Source organism: Hyperolius riggenbachi, chromosome 3 (genome assembly GCF_040937935.1).
Source record: "Hyperolius riggenbachi isolate aHypRig1 chromosome 3, aHypRig1.pri, whole genome shotgun sequence".
Lineage (NCBI taxonomy): Eukaryota > Metazoa > Chordata > Amphibia > Anura > Hyperoliidae > Hyperolius > Hyperolius riggenbachi.
In genome coordinates, this window is record NC_090648.1 from 153993787 (window position 1) to 154015006 (window position 21220).

The 21220-nt window shown below is 43.1% G+C and overlaps 1 long non-coding RNA gene across 1 annotated transcript in view; it reads left to right on the forward strand.

The window, feature by feature from the left end:
• LOC137561195 (uncharacterized) overlaps window positions 1-20768 on the forward strand; it is a 92174-nt gene extending 71406 nt beyond the window's left edge. The window contains exon 5 of the long non-coding RNA XR_011029916.1: window positions 20684-20768. This is a non-coding gene — a long non-coding RNA (uncharacterized lncRNA). The remainder of the gene's footprint in view (window positions 1-20683) is intronic.
• The last annotated feature ends 452 nt before the right edge of the window (window positions 20769-21220 follow it).

The following is a 21220-nucleotide window of genomic DNA, read 5'->3' on the forward strand; positions in this document are numbered from 1 at the left end:
GGTTCATTTTCCTTCCTATTTACATTTGAAAATAAGAATTATATCAATTTAAAGGATGGGGGAAAAGTTTACAGTCAATTAAACATTTTTTTTTCAGCAGGAAACTATATATACTTAAAGATCTGTACATCAGTCCTGAAAGGGGGACTGTTGGGAGCTATGGGGAAGCAACAAGTGTATGGGCATCTATTTTAATGTAAGTTTTGGGATTAAAATGTCACTGAATAAGCATTTATAAGTAGATGATCCCAGGAAGCAGAGGTCCCAAGCAACTCAGAGAAAGTAGTAAATGACACATAGGAGGCAGAGATTCCCATCAAGTCATTGATTAGCACCAAGCTGACTATTTGTGAGGGTCACATTCCATCCCCATCAGATAAACATAGCAGCCTGTGGCTTATCTTGTGCAGGGGCAAGGAGAGGAGAGAAGACAGGAGACAGAGCCTGGAGAGCTCCATAAAACTTTGCTCACCTTCCAGTAACATGGCCTCTGCCAGCAAGCCTCACTGCCATTGAGAAGCAACACTGCCGTGCAAGCTAGTTTTTTTTTTAACTTGTATAAGGCTGGAGCACATCAATGTGAACAAGAGAGCCCAAATCTAAAAATCATGCAAGGCAGCAAATAGAGAGAAAGGAATGATGCATCAGTTTGTCAATCTTACGTGCACCCAGCGATGTCTCTCCATGCATCCTCATTAGTTCCAGCTGGGTGATCTCTGCCTTCTCTCTGCATGCCCCGTCTGTGTAATCACGCGACATACAGAGGACAGGAAGTAGTGTGTAGCCGGCTGGAACTGATGAGGATAGACAGAGAAGACATCGCTGGGTGCAGATGAGATTCCCGGAGCCACACCGACAGTGCTGCACTCTGCAAAAGGGAGAGAGGAGGCCCAGGAGGGGGGCCAAGGGAGGGAGATAAAGCCGGGCCGCCCTCGCCACATCCCTGACTAATTGGCTGATGTAGAAGAGCACAGCCCGGGGGTTAAGCGGGAGGCGGGACCACGCCCCCCAACCCGTGACTGTCCCTCCGAAATCGGGATACTTGTGAGGTCAAAATCTGGCCGCAGAACTCGGAGTCGTCGGACTCGGAGGCCGGCGGCATCATGTGGGCGGCACCAGAACGGGCGGGCGGGCGGTGCACAGCTTAACGGGGGCGGGTCCCAGCCAGAACACAGACTCTACCTCGGCGGCGGAGGGTCACTCACGGTGTGTGCAGCCAGGCACGGGGTCGGAGGCACGGCCGGGCACCACAGGAACAGCCGGACTTCACTGCAGAGTCTGCACTGCAGCCTGCACAGCACTCTCTCCGGCTCCGTAGTCACTTCCTCTTTATGTCTGGTGCCGCCCCCCCACTTCCTGCCGCCTGAGGAACCCGCCTCACCCCGCCTCATGGGCGGGCCGGCCCTGTGCCAGCCCTTCAACTCAATTATCACTGTGTCCTGACCAGCTGATCCAGCCCTGCCACACTCCAAGACCTCATGAATGGTTCCTTGTCCATCGTAAGTTTGGCTGTTGCTGCTGGGGACAATCCTTATGATCAATGCGTTTGGCTGCTTGAGCTGCAGGCTTGGCAACAATGGTAGTGTCAGATGCAATGGAGCCACATGCACTCCTGGAGCCTGAAGTGCAGTGTATTGGTGTGCATAGCCGGTAAAGAAGGGCGAGTCAGCTTTTGTAACAGCGGTGCGGCTATTACACACAACTCACACACCAGGACTGCATTGCTTGCTCCCACTTGAGCAGAGAAGGGACATTTTTTTGTGTGTGTTGTCCCGGGCAAGTGGATGTGTTCCCCCCAATAGCCTATGGGGGAGCGCATCCACCCCAGACTCAGACCATTGAAGCGGATACTACACTGTTTGCTCCCGCTGGCTGTACGTGGTAGTGGTAACAGAGCCTTAGTCTTTATGCCACATCCCTTAGCGGGCAATATGCAAACTCAGTAGATTGACATGTTCTTTGTTGTTCTAAATTCTACTATAAGTTGACTATTAGTATTTATTAGCAAAAACTCATTTGATTATATCCTGGAGTTAGGGTTCACTAGCTACAATACCCATATATTTTCTTGAACTGCCTAACCTTGTTTTGTAAAATAGTTATCCCCTGAATGGAAGCAGTGTGATATCTGAGTTTACGTAATCAACTTGTGCACAGGGTTGATTGAAAAATTGCAAAAATCAATGGTGTTGAGGAGGAGGGAATTCAAAACCACTGGATAGGACATCAAATCTTGCAAGGTATCTGGATTGTGTTTTATTTTGTTCTACAGAGTAGCCAAGCAGCTTGGTGTGACCCTAAACCACAAAGAATACTAGCAGTTCTGGATGTAAGCCTAGCTTCAGGGGAGATAATTTGCATATTCAGTAGCAGTGCATTGTGGGTAACCACTTAAAGCTGAATTATCACAAATACCTTCTGTTTTAAAAAGGCAAACCACACTAAGGTCTTGATTCACTTAACGGTGACTCATATCATGGCCGCGCCAGCGTTTTTGCGTTTCTGCAAGCAATCATGAATTTTCGTGTGCACAAATTTGCGATTGCGCACGAAAATCCAAAAACGGTAGTGCGGCCATTATATGAGTTATCACGGTTTAGCGAATCAAGCCCTAAGTGTTTTGTTCTAGTTATCTTATATGGGGGAGGGGTCATATTTCCAAAGACTTTGAGAAACGGTGTTAGCAGTTTACTACTATATTATGTTTACAAATTTGCTTTTAAGGTTTATTAATCCCCTTTCAGCGCAATACAGGTGCACCCATTACATGAATTACAATGTTACCCTATTCTGTAAATGATTGCCAAACAGATGTTTGACTTTGAGGAGAAGATGATTTGGGATCACAGATCAGAAAATGACGATGCTTTTAAATAACATTTATATTTGTTACATCTTTGTGCAACTCATCCAGCAGAATTTTTATTTTCCAAGAATGGATTTACTGTTTGTGTTTATTACGCTTCTTACTGTATCTATATCATTGTTATCACCATAGAATGCATACAGACAGATTTGATTACAAATGCAATTAATGTCTTTGAGGAATCTCTCCCCCCTTCCTCTCTCTTATTGTTCTTCAAGTATCAATTAAAGCGCTGCCTCACCTTAGCCTATCTTAGCGCATAAACTTTAATGTCACTCATAGGAGTTGCCTGCAAGAGAACTAATCAGGAATATTCAAACTATAGGACGCTCTTGCCATGATAATTTATTCAGCTCGACAATGAAATCCTCATTGTCAGTGACACAAAACAGTGCAGACAGTGTGCAGACATTACATCTATTAAAGCAAAGTGTCTCCATCCTTGATTTCAATCTGTAATAATGTATGAATGTGAATAAGTGTGATGAATTAACCTACCCAGCTGTTCTCTTAAGTGGTTATTTTCTTTATAATTGTCAATGCAGTGTATATATATATATATATATATATATATATATATATATATATATATATATATACATATATACAGTATGCAATTTAGGTTGTGTTGGCATTTCGACAGGTTTTCCCTATCACTGCAATGTTGCTATGAGTTATGGGTCTCACAGGGAGAATCCAACCCCCGCTAGTATGGAGTCTGCTCATGTGTCTAGTGTCTAATATAGAAGGTGAATTTCTCATACATAACCTGTCATTTAGGATAATTTCTGGGGCAAAGTCATTGGTTTGAAAGTCTCCAAATGACTGACCGTGATCATGTGATCATGTCTTACTGCTTTCTGTCTAAGCAAATGTGAGATACTGTCACATGATCACAATTTGCCAATAAATAACTTACAAATGGATGACCTGATAATTGGATCACATACTTCTCTGTGAAATTCTACTTCAAGAAAACCTACGTAGGAAAAGTATTCTCTAGTGTCTAATATGACAAGGTCCATGGCAAAGTCGTGAATACAATAATGACATACTGGTGGGCCTACAAGCCAAGCCAGCAGAGTTTCTCCTCCTCTTCCTCTTCTCCTTTTTCCTCCTCCTGATATCTTTTATCTGATACTGATTGTTTAGCTGATCTACTTCCTTAAGGGGCCCATACACTGAGCCGATTAGCGGCCAATCGATTTCGATCGATTTCAAAATGATGGAAAATCTAGGTCGATCTATTAAGATTGCTTATCAATTTGCATTGGACCTAATGGAAATCTGATGGCAAAAAACATGCCATCAGATTGATTTTCAATAGATTTCATACTGAAATCTATTGGAAATCTGTTCCTAGTAAAAAATGTTCCTAAACACATATGATAGGTCAGAAATCTATCTGATGATCTATCTGCTGCTAATCTAACGAGTGTATGGCCACCTTTATACTACTCAGTATCAGATCTGATCAAATACTGTCATAGCCAGGCCATCAAATCATCTCCCCTTCACAGTCCACCCCTCTCATTGACCCCTAAGAAGGAGAACTTGAGGGGCCACCTTGCCCCCCGCTCCCCCCATCCCTGATTGGATGGAATCTTGACAAGCACTGCAGCTTAACCAAAATCCCCATAGCACAGCATAGAATGAAACAGTCATTTTTACCACTTACATTTACAGGTAATATACAAATATGCAAATTATATGAATATTTCCGCACACATTATTTAAATATGCATACCATATATACTCATATACAAGCCAACTTTTGAGGACAAAAAAGTGTCCTTAAAGTGTGGAGGTCGGCTTATATCTGAGTCATGTGTGAGGATAGTTTTCTCTCCTTGTCCCATGCAGTTCTCCTTGCTAGATGTCCAAGTTTCACTTTCTTCTCGTCCCGGGGAGCCACTTCCTGTTTCCTTTGCAATTCCACACTCGGCCACTAGATGTCAGCGGCTAGTACAAAGCTGCAAGGAGATGAGAAGATGGCCCAGAGTCAAAAAGACACTGAAGCCTGGATCTGTAGCAAGTAGAGCTGCAATGGAAATGGGAAGATGGCCAATGAGGAGAGGTAGCTTATGTAAACAATACTCTGCACCACATACACTCTGCTATACATACACATCATCATCATATACATACACCCTGCTATACATACACAGCTTCATCACATACATACACTCTGTAAGAATGCTTCACTCTGCATCCCTCAGAGCGACATACAGGGGGAAGGCACTCTACCCCACATATAAGAGTGAGATTAGGGGGAGATAATGGGGGGTCAGCTTATCCATGGGTCACACATTAATAGTTTTTTTTCAGGGGCAAAAGTTGGGGGGAGGGGTGTCTGCCTATACATGAGACGGCTTATATACAAGTATATATGGTACCTATGGAGGATGAACGGTGTGAGGTAATTGTGTGTGGCCACGGAGAGAATCCGAAGACATAACAACAAAAGGTGTTTAGGTGATGCCTTTAATGACTAACTGTACAAGATATCTTTGCAAGCTTTCAAAACTTTAAGTTTCTCCTTCAGGCATGTTTCAGAGCTGGATCAGAACCATATCTTTAAGTTTCTTCTTCAGGCATATTTCAGAACTGGATCAGAACCATACCTTAGTGTGAGCTAAGAGACCCTTTCCTACTCCCACGTTGTCAGCTAGGAAAACAGTAATAACCGGTTATACAAATCTAACTAAGCACATCTGTTTGATGCTCCAGTATAATTAGAGACAAGAGATGTATATAGATGAAATTGCTTCTGAGTCCATCCATGCACAATGATTATCTGATGTCTGTACACAGCTGAAGAAGGGTTAAAAGATAATCTTTTCAGAATATGAAAAGAAGAAAAAGTGTCCAAAGTAAGGATTGCCAGTAAGTGAAAGAGCCAAAATGTGAATGGGTACTGAAGGAAAATTATAATTGCTATCCATCTAAGTCCATTGAATTTTATGTTTATGTTTATTTAAGTTACCCAGAAAATGGAAAGTATTCCAAAGTAGATTCGTTTATATAAAAAGGCTATGTGAGTGAGTGTTTTTTTTATGAAGAGCAAGATAGGAAACATAAAATATAAGCCTAAAATAACGAAATGTTGGAAACTAAATTACTAATCTTTAAAAAGGACGAAAGTCTGATGTATTCCACCAGCGGAGAGACACTTAAAAAGATCTTGAGTCCTTAAAAACAGCAGATAAAAGTAATCTTGAAAGTGAATGAAATGCCTCTTAAAAATGGGTTTTTAGATGTAGAATATTTAATTCTCTGATAAAAGGGACCTTATTTCCTCAGCAAGAACTATACAAATAAAAATGCACATCTTTAAAGGAAAAGCAATGAACAAAATTGACCTTTCTGGGAGCAGGTAGATGAGAAGAAGTATTTTGCTAATCCTTGCTGTTGGTGATTGGCTAGAGAGGAGCGTGTTAAAAATATTTCCATCTGGGCTAATCTGCTCCCAGTTGAGTGAACCAAGCCCTTTAGAGTTAACCTGACATTTAGCAATAATTACCCTCTGCGTTGACCTTGACCCAATCTTCTGCTGTTATAGAAATATCTTATTTTTTGTGCCCAAAGCTTCCCCCTCTTGACTTGTTGAAGATATAAAGGTGATATAACACATGCCCAAGAATACAGACCTGAGACTATTTCGGTCACACAGAAAAATGTAAAAACAAAATAAGAAGCAATCACTTACAGTGTCATGTCTTAGTGTCACATTTTATTTGCACTGTGGATGTACATGGATTGAAGACATAGCGGATGATATGACCCCGGTAACAGAACTGTGGAAGGGGGAGGGTAGGCTAGAGATTTTTTGCTTCAAATGATGGGTAGAATAAATTAGCCCAAACCCCATGGCCCTTATAGACATATGGAAATGTTCACACAATTTTGGTGCACTGTGGAGGCTCCAAGTCTGATTAAGTAAGAACCATCTTAAATGTTAGCGGATTGGACATCAAATATGAATAACATTTGCAATTAAGAAAAGTAATTCAACAGTTGTCTGCATCAAAGGTCGTAACACTTCTCTTTAGCGAGCTATTTGATTGTTGTCATTTTAAAGAGTCAGAGATTAATGTGGAACCTGGTTAGCACCTCCAGAGATAATAACGTTGGTCTTCTTAAATGAAAGAAAGTGTACATTAATGTTAACAGAGTAACACATAATACATACCTTCCTAAAGTTCAATTAAACTTATGCTAAAAAGCTGATGGCTAACCCTACTCCATTTCCCATATTAACCTCTACCTGCCTTTTATCTGAGCCTAACCTCCTCTCTCCTCCTACTCTGTTTCTTAGCATTAAATTAAGCATACATGAAATAAAGGAGCATGGAAAAGGGGGCTAAGGTTTATCACTAAGCTAATACCGCTAAAGTTAGCAATATTGCACTAGTGAATTTTGATAGTAAAATACTGGTAATATTTACAAATATTTTACTATGGCTAAACCTAACTCTAATCTCACACAGGATTCTTCCATGGTGCTGCCTAACCCTAAGACCCTGCTTGACACTTAACCCCCCCGCCCCCCGGTGGTGCTTAACCATAGACCCCTCTCCTTAAGATAACATCCCCCACCACCCCATTACGCAAATCGTCAATATGCTGTGAAGGTAAAGCCCGATAAGCAGCAAGAGCTTATTTATGAATTCCATAATTCCAATAAAGTCAACGGGCTGACTTTGAGGCCGGCTTCAGGATGCAAATTGCTGTTAGTGGTGCACCGGCAAAAACAGGCTTTCGGGGATTACCGTGTTAGTATGTGGTAATCCATGTCTGGCACCCAGCCAAGCGGGAAGTGACGCTAACTTCCTGTTGGCCAATCAATGACATGCACGGAAGCGTAATGCTAAAATGCATGAAAAACTGGGGTGTTTTTTTCTTTTTTTTAAAAAATACATGAGCATTACCATAGACTTACATGCCTTTTGGTCCAATGCAGACAGCCACAGGTCGCCGCAGTAGCCGTGCAGTAATGAAAGTATGTCCGCACTTTACATAGGGCAGTGTACCGAAACATGGGGAGTGTGAACTAGCCCATAGACTTTCATTAGGCTGCAGTGGGGTGCAGTAAATTTACCACACTGTGCCAGTGTGAAAGGGCCCTAAAGGTTAATAGCAAAGCCCCTATACATGTTAAAACCACCAAATATGCTAGGTATGTTTGGAGAACAGTGGCAATACGGGGGGGGGGGGGGGTGTTCTGAGGAGTTGAAGCCATACAGCATCAGTTTGCTCTGCTTTCTACCGTATGATGCTTCCACTTCATGCACCACTTTTGAGCTGCAATCTTGTCCTTGATGACTGCCCTGTAGATTATCCAATATTTTAGACTTGTGGTTTTGATAAGTCTGTTTATGTATTGACAATTTTCTGATTAAATTGTATTTTTTTATATTTACAACAACATTTTGAGCCCTATGCACTGTGTTCCCCTTTACCCTCCCCCCAGCCCCCGTCCTTTTTTTTTTCAGCCCAAAAGTGTATCAAAAGGTCGCAGGTCCACCAAATATGGCCATGGGAGCTTGTCTCACCGCAGCGTCTCCAACAAAGATCTGAGTAGTTAGGTGTAAAGTAGAAGACAACAAGCAGCGTCTTTTGCCATCTTACCAGTACTCTTTGCTCTTTGTTACTGTTCCTAGAAAGGAACAGAATTCTGGGGTTCACAATATAAATACCACATAGGCCTATTCTCACATGCATGGGTGTAGGTCTGCAACCACAGGGGGAGCCAGAGCTGTAACGACTTTGCTCCCTTTGATAAAGGGTTCTATCCAGATCAGGTGTTTTTGTGGCTACACCTGGGTGTGAACCTTGCAAGATGGGCCACTGGGCTGTGAGAGTCACAAGGGAAAGGCTGTGATCATTGGGGGGCTTCATCAAAGTTTTGCTGGGGGGCCAAATGATTTGTAACTATGCCCCTGATGTGTTTCTTAAAACTGGGCAAGAGCATTTTTTAAAGTGGAGGGGGTTACATTGCCACCCCTTCTGCAGACTGCCCACCAATGTTTGACATGCTATGTATGCCTAAGTCAGTGCATGCACATGCACAATGTGTCAAAAGTGGCATCCCCATTCATCACACTGCTTGATTGCTGCATGTTTACTAGATAAATGTGTAACTAGGCCATCATCAGGCCTGTGCGATGAACTTTGATGCATGGGGAAATGTGTGCGCATGGGCTCTTTTTTCCTATTCACTTAAAGGAACTAGCTGCCAGGCTGCCGCTTCAAACATGCTACTCACTCGGTGTTGAAGCAGTCGTGGCAACACTAAGGTGAGGGATTGCGATACGCCTTAGGGCCCTTTTCCACTTGCGGAGATTGCAATGCTGAATCGCAAAATCACCAGCGATTTTTAAATCGCTAGGGTTTGATAAATAACATATTAATATATTGCTGTGGATATTCACTTGGTAAATGTGACTATGGAAAGAAATTGTTAGAATAGCAATTTTTAGAAGTTTCGTTATCTCTGTTTGTCAGCTTCATTGTAAAAGTGAATAAAGAGCAAGCTGGTCCAAACTGCAAATTGCAGTGGGAACATCAAACTGTCAAGCAATAAATACCAATGATAATAAATAATACACAAAAAAAGGCTAAATGAAAGGTAGTGTTCGATGAACTTAACATACTGGCCCTTTAACCTTTCAGTTAACAAGGTAATCTGATTGGCATTGATTCCCCCCCCCCCCCAACCTATTACTAACAAGGTGATAGAATGATGTCCAAGCAGATGTATTGAATCAAATATTAAACAAAAGCACAACATAAAATACAATTATCGGTGCCCTTTCTTACAGACTGCAGATTATGACATTAGTGCCTATGCAGTGTCCGGAGGACTTACAAATAGGCGCATTCTGCCTCTATTTGGAATGGCTTTATAAATAATTTAACAATAACTGCATTCCTGCTTGACTTTAAAGGAGCAGTTTGCTGATATGCATTCATGGGTTCACTAATTAACTACTTTATTCTGCTGTACAGCAGAGCTAAAAGAGAGGATGGCACAGACTCTGGAGATAAAAGGGCTGCTAGAAAGAGGGAGGCAGCAGACGAGGTGAGACTAAGGCCACTTCACATGTGATTTATCCCAGGAGGTTAGGGGATAACTATGCAGGGGCCCAGCCTTCAACCAGTTTTAGAAATTTACAGGTCACCATGGCATCTAATTTGTGGAAAACTTCTAGGGGGAAATAATAAAAAAAAAAGCTATGTTCTTTTTTCCGTAGCTCAGTTATAATCTCTTCTACTCGTTCTTTCACTTTTTTTTTTTTTCCAAAAAACTGACTGATATTTTATTTGAAAAAAAAAAAGACAAAATGAGAGATAAAGGACAAAGCGAAGATGAAAAATGAAGGGTAAAAGTGGAATGGAAAACAATGAAAGGAAGGAACAAAAAAGAAGCAAAATATCAGTAAGTGGACAAGTGACTGAGCCTGAGGACAAATACAATTCTAATAAAGCTTTTTTTAAGGGTACGGAAATAGAAAGGGTTACATTTTTTTTAGTGTGCTTGCAATACAATCCAGCTTTTTTGAGGCATTAAAAAGCAGTTGATTAAAAGCAGGTTGACAGCATACATTTTAATTTGATCGCTGTAATTCAAGCAATGCAATTTAGCAGCTACCAATAAACGCCTGATTCTCAAAAGAATCCCAAATTACAGCTGTCTACAAAGTGAATGCCACCACTGCCCAAAGCCTGTGCGCAGTCTTGTGGGGTTGGCTGTTTCCATGTATAATTTTGGGCGTCGGCTTAGTGCAGGTGGGCTTCCATGCATAATTGTAGGTGGTGGTTAATTTCGGGTGGGTGGTGGCTTGGTGTGGGCTTGTGGGAGGTGGCTTCTTCCATGCATAATTGTAGGCGGTGGCTTAGTGCAGTCTTGTGAGCGACAGTGGCTTACATGCATAATTGTGGGCAGCGTTCATGCAGTGATGTTTCTTGCGTGCGGTGACTTGGCTAGTGCATGTGTACATACTTAAAACTTTCAGTTAGTGTATAGGATTAGAGATGGCTCGAACCTCCGATTTTTGATTCACGAACCTTGAACTCGAACTTCTGAAAAAGTTTGCGAACCTGCAAACTTTTTCGAACCGCAATAGACTTCAATGGGCAGGCGAACTTAAAAAACTACAAACATTAATTCAGGCCACAAAAGTAATGGAAACGATGTTTCAAGGGATCTAACACCTGTAGGGGGGCATGGAGGAGTGGGATACATGCCAAAAGTCCCAGGGAAAATTACGGATTTGACGCACAGCAGCGTTTTAAGGACAGAAATCACATTTTATTGCTAAATTGGAGGCCTAAAGTGCTTGAAAACATCTTGCGTGTGTAGACAGGGATCAGAAGTTAGTGTAAGGAGTGTACTGCTTCACACTGACAGACCAAACTCACTGTGTAACGCACCACAAACAGCTGTTTGTGTAGTGATGGCCATGGTGGACTGGTGCGTACGATGGCGAGAGTGCAGGCGATGGCGGTTTTCAAGCCCATATGGTCGGACTGAGGTAGCTCAATGACAGAACAGCAGTGACTGTCCAGCTGATCAAATTTGGTCTGTCCACAATGAAGCAACGGCCTTATTATCTTGGGTGAGCCCGCCCCCCCCCAACACACTCATATAGGTCATTGCTTCATTGTGATACGCAATCCACTTCACCGCGGCAAGGTAACAATCATGAAGGGGAATTGACACATGTACATGCCTTTTGTTTTGTTGTTGCAGCCGCAGTGCAGCCAGAAAAATAAGGCATGCCATGTACATGCACTAGAAAAATTATTATTATGTTTGGTAGCAGCCGTTGCTGGCAGCAGGGGCCATAAAAATTCAGGAATCCACCTGAAGTCCTGTACCCTGTTGGTGGTGGCAGAGAAGGCAGTCAAGTGGCCTGCAGGCAGAGATGTTGTGTGGGGACTGACTTAGTCTTGGGGCAGGCAGCAGCGGGCGGCCAGCAGAGATGCTGTGTGAGGACTGACTTAGTCTTGGGGCAGGCAGTCACATGGCGTGCAGGCAGAGATGCTGTGTGTGGGGACTGACTTAGTCTTCGGGCAGGCAGGAACCCCCCGGGATCCATGCCTCATCCATTTTGATAAAGGTGAGGTACTGAACACTTTTTTGACCTGACTGCTGGTGGTATAATACAATGTACAGTTACACAGGTGCAGTGAAAAGGTATGCAGTGACTGCTGCAATAATACAATTGTGCAGTCACACAGGTGCAGGGAAAAGGTATGCACTGACTGGTGGTGGTATTGTATAATACAAAGTGCAGTCACACAGAGGCAGTGAAAGGTATGCACTGAATGTGCTAGGCCTGGCACAGTACAGCAATTAGCAAGGGCCAGCTGTGACAGACAGCTGTATATGCAGTGTCAGTGGCACACACACACACAAAAAAAAACACATCAGAAGAACATTAGCTCTCAAAAGAGCTGTTTTGGGGTGCTTTTCATCAACAAATATCAGCAAGGAGCAAGCTAACAGACCTCCTAACTATCGCTTTCCCTATCTCTCCAATGTCTCTCCCTTCTCTCACTAAGGGCTAGTTCAGATGGATGACAGGGGGCGTTCAGGTGGCTGGGAAGCCGCGGCGTCATGTGACGTCTAGTTCAGGGGCGGCGGTACGGCGATTGTCGGCTTCGCGTCGTGATCAACGTTTCTCATCCCCGCAGGGGGACATGACGCTGCATGCTACTTCTAGGGCCGGCCGACACGTCGTGTTAAATCAGGATCGGAACGCCGCATTTGCGCAATAGATGGCAATCGCCGGTTCACTTGAATGGGAGTGTTTAGCCAACGAGTCCAAAAGGCTTGGCGGTAAACGCTGCCAAGCATCCGTGTGGACCAGCCCTAATACAGCAGCACACAGAGTGAGAACATGGCAGACGCTGCTGCCTTTTATAAGGGGGGGGGGGGGCTCCAGGAGGGAGTGCAGCCTGATTGTCTGCCATGTGTCTGCTGACTGTGGTGTAGAGGGTCAAAGTTTAGCCCAATGATGTAGGGAGCGGGTCGAACTCGCTAAGTGTTTTCACAATGGTTAAAAAATGTTTTTCACCAATGTTGTAAATGTCAGTTGAGTTTTAAAAACGGACAGACAATAAGTCCTTTATTGTGTAATGCCAGCACTTGATATGTGTTTTTGCACTGTATTCACACACAGTCACAGTTTGTGGAATGTCAAGCAGCATATGCTTGCATGACAAGCATAATGCAGCCCTCTGTTACACATCACCGCTGGATGGGAAGTCCTCGCCCCTTAAACCCTGACCTCCCTGACACAACTCTATGCACCAATCACGAGCGTCGAAGGCGTGGCTCCTGAACTTTATGCAGGAAACCGCACGGTGCCGCGTTTGACAAGGACACAAGAATGTGAACAAGCGAAACGGCTGTAGTGCCGTCCTCTCATCCCCCCCCCCCCCCCCCCCCAGTCACCCGAGCCCTGTACAACCCAGCACCAGCATCTGAACAGGTTTGCATACACCTATGTGTGTCTGATGTTTATGTACCAATGTGGCATGAAGATGGAATAAAGCCCTTAAAGTGACAGTCGCCCGGGCTGCCTTGATGTACTGTACCTTTGCCATTTGTTTCCATGTGACTCATACTGGCTGCAAGTCCTTTCCCTTCCACCGTGTGCCGCAGCATAGGCGTGTTTTGGGGTGAAGATTGTCTGTCTGCATGATGCATATGCAGGGCGGCAGGCCCCTCCTAAAGTAAGGTTAATGAGTGCCGAGTTGTTGCAATTTCCTACAGTGTACTGTTTCTTTCTATATAGGATATGCCACCTCAGTTGCCAGGTGGTTGATCCTGGTGTTGTCATTAGACTACATATCATCAGTTGGGCATAGTCATGTGGCTATGAAATAGCTAAATCTCCCCCCCCCCACCCCCCCGAAGCCCAAGGCCCAGCCAATAGACTTGGCAAGCAGTTTTCCTGTTGGCACTTCCCACCCACTCCTCCTCCTCGCCTGGCCCGCCCCTCTCTCTAGCAGCAGCCGCACGGTTTGTTTACTGCGTGCGTGCAGTGCCAAACAAGTGGCTGTAGAGACAGATGAGTATGGGGAGCCTAAGGTAAGCAAGATCCTAGGCTAAAAATAAATGTAATAATTGCTGCGCAGCACTCCCTATTAAAACAAGTGGACCTGAAGTCTTGCGCAGCATTGGACAGAATGAAAACATATAGAAATGCACCGTGTATAGATGTAGAGTTTAGTCTGTTTAATTCCCCCTCATTTGTGTCTAATGTAATTTGATCTCTCCCATGTGTCACCTGACTGCCATAGCAAATAAGTTTATTTGAAAGCACAGGATGTTAACAATATGTCTGCACCCATGAAAGCAGGAAGTATAAACAGTGCAGATTTATTTCAAGATTTGTATTAGCTGTAATAAAGAAATGTTTTATGTTTAAAGTGAACCTCCGACACTAAAAATCTACTCAGCAGAACTGAAAAGGCTTGGGGCTTGATTCACAAAGCGGTGCTAACCTACTTAGCACGTCTAAAGTCTTTAGACGCGCTAACCAGGGTGCTAAGTAGGTTAGCACTGGATTTCTCAATCAGATCACGCGCTAACTTTGCGCGCGTAAAGTTTTACGCGCGCAAAGTTTTACGCGCGCTAAGTCCCATAGGCTTTAATGGGCACTTCGCGCGGTGCCCCCTGCGCTCTGTGCAGTACGCGCATAAAGCTTTACGCGCATAAAGTTTTGCGCGCGTAAAGTTTTATGCGCGAAAAGCTTGTTTAGACGTGCTAAGGGGGTTTTCACAGGCGTGCTAACAGTTAGCACCGCTTTGTGAATCAAGCCCTTGGTGTTTCTTTAACAGTTTCACAGCATCAGGACTTTGTTTTTCTTACCAAAGCATCATTTTAGCTGCATTTTTATCTAAGCTCCACCCATCGAAGAAAAAAAGCCCGGGCTTTTTTTCCCTGATACGGTGCAGAGCATGATGGGATTTCCTATGTTGTTATTCACGTTGCCTAGCAACTGGGAGAGGTGCTCAAGACACAGGACAGTTGGAACTGTGTCTCATGCTCCCTGTCACCTCCTTTCAACCAAAAAGATGGCTGCCCTCATGAAATCAAACATTTGCCTTTTATTTTAAAACAGTGTGGGTATTGGGTAAGAGATTATATTACCTATCTATTTTAATTACATAACTAATGTAACTTAATGACAGTATGTTTGTTTAGGCTGGAGTTCCTCTTTAAAGTGTACCAGAGATGAAAAGCGTCTCTGGAACAATACTTACCTGGTGCTTCCTTGAGCCCCAATAGGGAAGCTCATCTCTCACTGTCTCCCTGGGTGACCCCTGTCACCCCCAATTGTCCCCAAATGCCTGGCCGAGTCGTGCTCCATCGCACAAGTGCTGTCCGGCCAGGCATGCTCCTGTCCATGGGAGTGCAGCAGGGGAGCACGTCTGACCAGGCCGCAAATGTAAGACAGAGATTGACTCAGCCAGGCTTTCAGGGACAATTGTGGGTGATAGGAGTCACCAAGGGAGATGGCGAGGGATGAGCAGCCCTAACAGGGCTTGAGGAAGCCCCAGGTAAGTATGGAACCTGAGACGCTTCTTGTCTCAGGTTCAATTTAAAAGTTATTATGCTGTTGCGTATCTTTAAGAGCAGAGAGGACGTTCTGAGTTCAGGTCCACTTTAATGCTATTCTAAACAAACAGTCCAACAATGTCTTATGGTTAGCCTTCATAGTAACATCTATGGGGAAACATTGTCGCATTATGATTATTTTGTGGTGAAATGCTGCTGCATTATGATTATTTTCAGGGGGGAACCACGGGGAGGAGGGGCTCTGGGGCCGCCACAGGCTTTCTCGCCTGAAGTGACAAAATGATGTAATTGGGTTAGCAAAAGACAAACACTTATATAGTGCTTTTCTCCTGGCGGACTCAAAGCGCCAGAGCTGCAGCAACTAGGACAGTAGCAGTGTTAGGGAGACTTGCCTAAGGTCTCCTACTGAATAGGTGCTGGCTTACTGAACAGGCAGAGCCGAGATTTGAACCCTGGTCTCCCATGTCAGAGCCAGAGCCCTTAACCATTACGCTTTCCAGCAACATGTCTCAGTCTGCAATAGTGATGACATCAGTCAGACAGTACATAGAGAGCAGCGTCTGATGATAACACTCATGCACTATGTCACAGTGCATACTAACAATGCACTCACTCCTGTATGTATTTTGTGCACAAAAATGCACTCAGTAGTTACAGCACATCTACCATTTGGCAAATGGAATTAACTGAACTGATTTGCTCCCCAATGACCATTTCATTATTGTCAGCAGGTCTTGGAAATTGCTCTCCTGCACAAGAGACAGAGATTTCAAAGTGCACCTCTAATTCCCTGGTGGTCTAGTGATCAACTTTCCCAGTATAGGTTGCTTATGACCCCTGAAAAGTGTTGACAACAAGAGTCCCCATCTGAGTATAGGTTGCAAGGTGAGCCCCCCCCCCCCCACCCCCCCCACACACACACACACAGTATAGGCAGTCAGAGCCCCAAACCCCCCTATCCTCCACACAGTATAGGCATCCAGATCCCCCCTACCCACACAGTATAGTCAGCAAGAGTCCTGACAACGTTATAAAAAGCATATTCCCCCTCCCTATTCCCCACACAGTATAGGCAGCCAGAGCCCCTCCCCACTCCCTCACATTATAGAGTGCCAGAGTCCCACCTTCCCCACACACTATATAGTCAGGCAGCCAGTGCCCTTCCCTCTCCCACACAGTATAGGCTGCTAGAGCCCCTCCTCCTCACAAACTGTATAGGCAGGCAGCCAGCACCCCCTCCCTCCCCACCCCACACACATTATAGACAGCCAGAGCCAGCCCCCCAATGCAGAGCGCAGTGGAGCAATTAACTCACCCTCCTGGCTGGTAATCTGTCCCGGGGTGACGTGATGAATGGCATCCTGCAGGATGGCAAAGAGGAAGACAGAAGTGTGCCTTGTCCCTGCCAGGAGGTTGAATTAATTGCTCTGCTGTGCCCTGCATCCTCCTCTCCTACCCCTCCAGAATTTTGCCCTGGGTTGTGACCCGCCTTCCCTGCCCCAAGGAACAGGCCTGCCAGCAGCATGCATCAAAAAAGTGCGCCTGGAAAAAAGGGCACGAGATATAGCCAAAATTATAGGTTGTAATGTAAAACAATATTTGTCGTTTATAGCTTATAAATGAAAATCTAGTGCAAAAGAGGTTGAATAAACAGAAATTAATTGGCAAAATACCGTCTATAACAAAATGAATTTGGAAATGAAACGTCAAATAGCGTCTATAACAAAAAAAAACGATATTTACCCTATATTAAGCATAGTATTACAATGGTAGATTTTACAGGTATTTTACTGCAATTATAACTAACTGTAGGCTCACACAGATCTCTCCCTATCCCTAACCCCTAGACCCCCCTTTGTGTAAATATAAATAATTTAACTCTAAAACCCCCCTGGTGGTGCCTTACCCTAAAACCCCCCTGGTGGTGCCTAACCCTAAGACCCCCTGGTGGTGCCTAACCCTAACCACCCTCCTGGTGGTGCCTAACCCTAACCACCCCCCTGGTGTTGCCTAACCCTAACCACCCCCCTGGTGGTGCCTAACACTAAGACCCCTCTGGTGGTGCCTAACCCTAAGACCTCCCTGGTGGTGCCTCACCCTAATTCTCCCCTGGTGGTGCCTAACCCTAGCCACACCCCTGGTGGTGCCTAACCCTAACCACCCTCCTGGTGGTGCCTAACCCTAACCACCCCCCTGGTGGTGCCTAACCCTAACTTCCCCCCTGGTGGTGCCTAACCCTAAGACCCCCCTGGTGGTGCCTAACCCTAAGACCTCCCTGGTGGTGCCTTACCCTAAATCTCCCCATGGTGGTGCCTAACCCTAACCACCCACCTGGTGGTGCCTAAACCTAACCACCCCCCTGGTCGTGCCTAACCCTAACTCTCCTCCTGGTGGTGCCTAACCCTAACCATCCCCACTGCACAAACACTCTTACACACATATAAGCAATAATATATGTAATCCTTAAAATGCTTCACTATAAATAACACGAATAGAATAATTTATATATTTGTAAATAGCCTTAAAATCATGTACACATTAATAATATTATAAATAGAAAAAAGATATATATATATATATATATATATATATATACATAGAGAGAGAGAGAGAGAGAGAGAGAGAGAGAATAAATAGCCTTAGTTAATAAATAAGAAAACTATAACCGACACATTATAAGTCTAAAAAACTAAGTTAATACCAAAAGCGATGTATTTCTAATAGAAGGTTGTAAACGATATTTAAGCATTATACGAATGAAAACTAATTTTAAAATGATAAAATAAGTGTAAATGAAAATTTACTTGTTACAGTCCTGAAAGTGAACTTTAAAAACGAAAAAATAAGTAAAACTTCCTATAAGCAAAATTTTAAAACAATAAAATAAGTAAAACACAAAGTCAAAACGAATTTGTAAACGATATTTGTAATAAACCTTATTCTGTAAACAAAAACTTTTGTTAACACGATCCCTGTAACCGCTATTTCTCCGGCGCCCAAATTTCCTGTTGGGCGCCCAATAGCCGATACTTTGCATTGCAGTCTATGGCGCCTTTTTTGTCCATTAGCCATACTGTATGCTCCCCTTTTTACTGCTTCCCTGCCAGCAACCCTTGCACTGCCAGCCTGGTCACCCCTGAATGTGTACCTAGGCCTGACCTTGATTGTCAGACCTTGGCAAGGTTTCTGTCTCGGTAGGCAAAAGAGTGGCAAGCCTGAAGAAAATAAAGTCCTTGGAAGGCCTTTAATCTTGTAACAAAAATCAGAGCTTTATATCTATGGGTTTGCAGGTCAAAAAGTGCACTCTTACACCCCATGGGTTTGCCATGGAAATATGTTTTTTATTATTATCATTGTTAGTCAACTCAGCAGCAGTACCTTTGAAAAGTAGCCTTGTCTTAAGGCACATTCCCACAACCTAACTTTTCATGCAAAATCCCTCATTTTAGGTTTAGAAACTAAGGTGGGAGTGAACAGACACATAGACATTTTAAAAGCATTTTTAGTTTTATAACAATATATATATATATATATATATATATATATATATATATATATATATATATATATATTTATCCAGGAACGTAATATTGATGTATAGCAAATTGTATATAGAAGAAGATTCCTATTGTTCAATGAAAAAAGTCCCAGCAGTCTCCCCTGTCCAAACATTTTTTATAATGTTTCAAATTCTAGAGGTGAGCTTTTAAAGGAAAGCACCAGGCTCTCTTGGTCACAGCCGCTAAGTGGTTGGGTTGCCCTGTCCAATCAGTGACTAATCCACTAGCAAAGTAGCCAATCAGAGAATGTTTTTTCCACTAAAGGCCCATTTTTAGTGGTATAAATAATAATAATAAAAGCTGTTGACAGTTGGTCATTGACAATTTCAACTAAAGCAACTTTTGCAATTTCGCCAAAAATTGTGTTTCTAGACTTGTTTTTCAATAACCAGATAATTATTCCAGTTTTTTGTATAGCGGTTTTCTCCTGCTTGACTCAAAGCACTTGTGAGACAGCCACTAGAGCGCACTCAGTTGGCACTTAGGGAGTTTTGCCCAAAGAACTCGCTACTGAATAGGTGCTGGCTTACTGAACAGGGAGAGCCGCGATAACTAACAATGGAGATAGGTTACAATCTTATAGAAAAAGTGTGATCACACCAAGGCCCGTATGCAATTTGCTTTTTCTCCTACGTTTTCTCCTTGGTGATATTTTTAAATTTGTCAACAAAATGCATTTTAAGCCATCAGAAAGCAAGAACATGCTCAAAATAATTTTGACAGTCCTTTTTTATGTACTTTTTGGTACTTTTTTAGTTGAAAAGTGCTGTAAAGTTATTTTAATTTGATGATGAACAATTATCTCCTAAGATAAAACTCAGGTGAAAAAGTGAATTGCATATGGCCCCAAATGTTGATTTGTTTTCTATGTATTTGCACTTTTTTGGTTGTTGTTAATTGACAAATACAATTCATTAATTGCTTTACCGGTAGTTTAGATATTATTTTGGTTCATTTGAATGGCTGTTCACCAGCTCAATACTGGTCTTTTTCCCAGGAAAAAATAAAAATGAAATAAAATTATGTAGATTCTCTACATGAAAAAAAATGAATAGGAAAGTATATCATAATTCCCATACCAACAGAACATTTCATTTAGAACGCAACCTTACAAAGTATTTGCTTTTCCCATAATATTTGTAAGATTTTTAATGTTGATCTAGTCATATCTTACTGATATGTAAGATAGGCTAACGCCAAGACGTGTAGGAGATTTTGGACACATGGAGTCATTAAAAATCTCTCTCAATGATGCAGAAATATTTCAATCAATAATTTTTGAAAATACAAAGCTTTTGGGCAATTTCTCAATAAAGCAGGCAGTGTGATGGAGTACAACACTGGTATCAAATGGTAGCAATAAATCAACCTCTAACTATTCTACTTAATATTTATACAATCTACTTGTGTGACTTTGATAAATTAAAGTGTTCATATCTGTGTTTCATTCAAAACCCTCTAGGCTTTTCAGGTTCCATCTTTCTTATTGTTCTGTTAGCAAACATGGCTTACATTCAGAGCTTCAGATACTTTGAGGCCAGTTTCTAATTATGATTTTAATTTATATGATTAGGCTAGTTGTATCTCGAGCATAGTGATCAAATCTTCTGGGCAGAATCACATAGTGTACACCTAAACTCATTTTTTTTTTTATTTCAGGTAAAGTGGGGAAGTGTTTGAACCATGACTGATCTGTTCTCTTCTGTGTCTCGATTTTTCTGTCTTATGTCCAATCTGTACGTGGAAAAAACAGTGAGTGAAAGAACATTTAGAAGTGCACTGTAGGAAGAGACAAACTCGGCACTCAGTACCTGTTACTGGGAGGGTAGGGGCCTCAGCCTGCATCTGTTGCGTATATAGTACAATTCTTCACCCCAGGGAAGACACCCGTATCTGGGCACTTGACACTAAGCTGGAGGACGTGCAGCCGGTTGTATACAATGGAAAACAAATGTCAAAGCACTGTACCAAAAGGCAGACTGGGCACTTGTCACTCAAACTGCTTTATTTCTCATCTTCATGCCACAGTGGATACAACGACATAATTCACAGATAAGACATCAAACCTGTAATGGTGATGGTGCTGGGGTGTACTGGGTGCTGGTGACCAGGGCAGTAGATGGATGGCACTACTGCCATCCATCTACTGCCCTGGTCACCAGCACCCTGTACTCTCCAGCACCATCACCATTACAG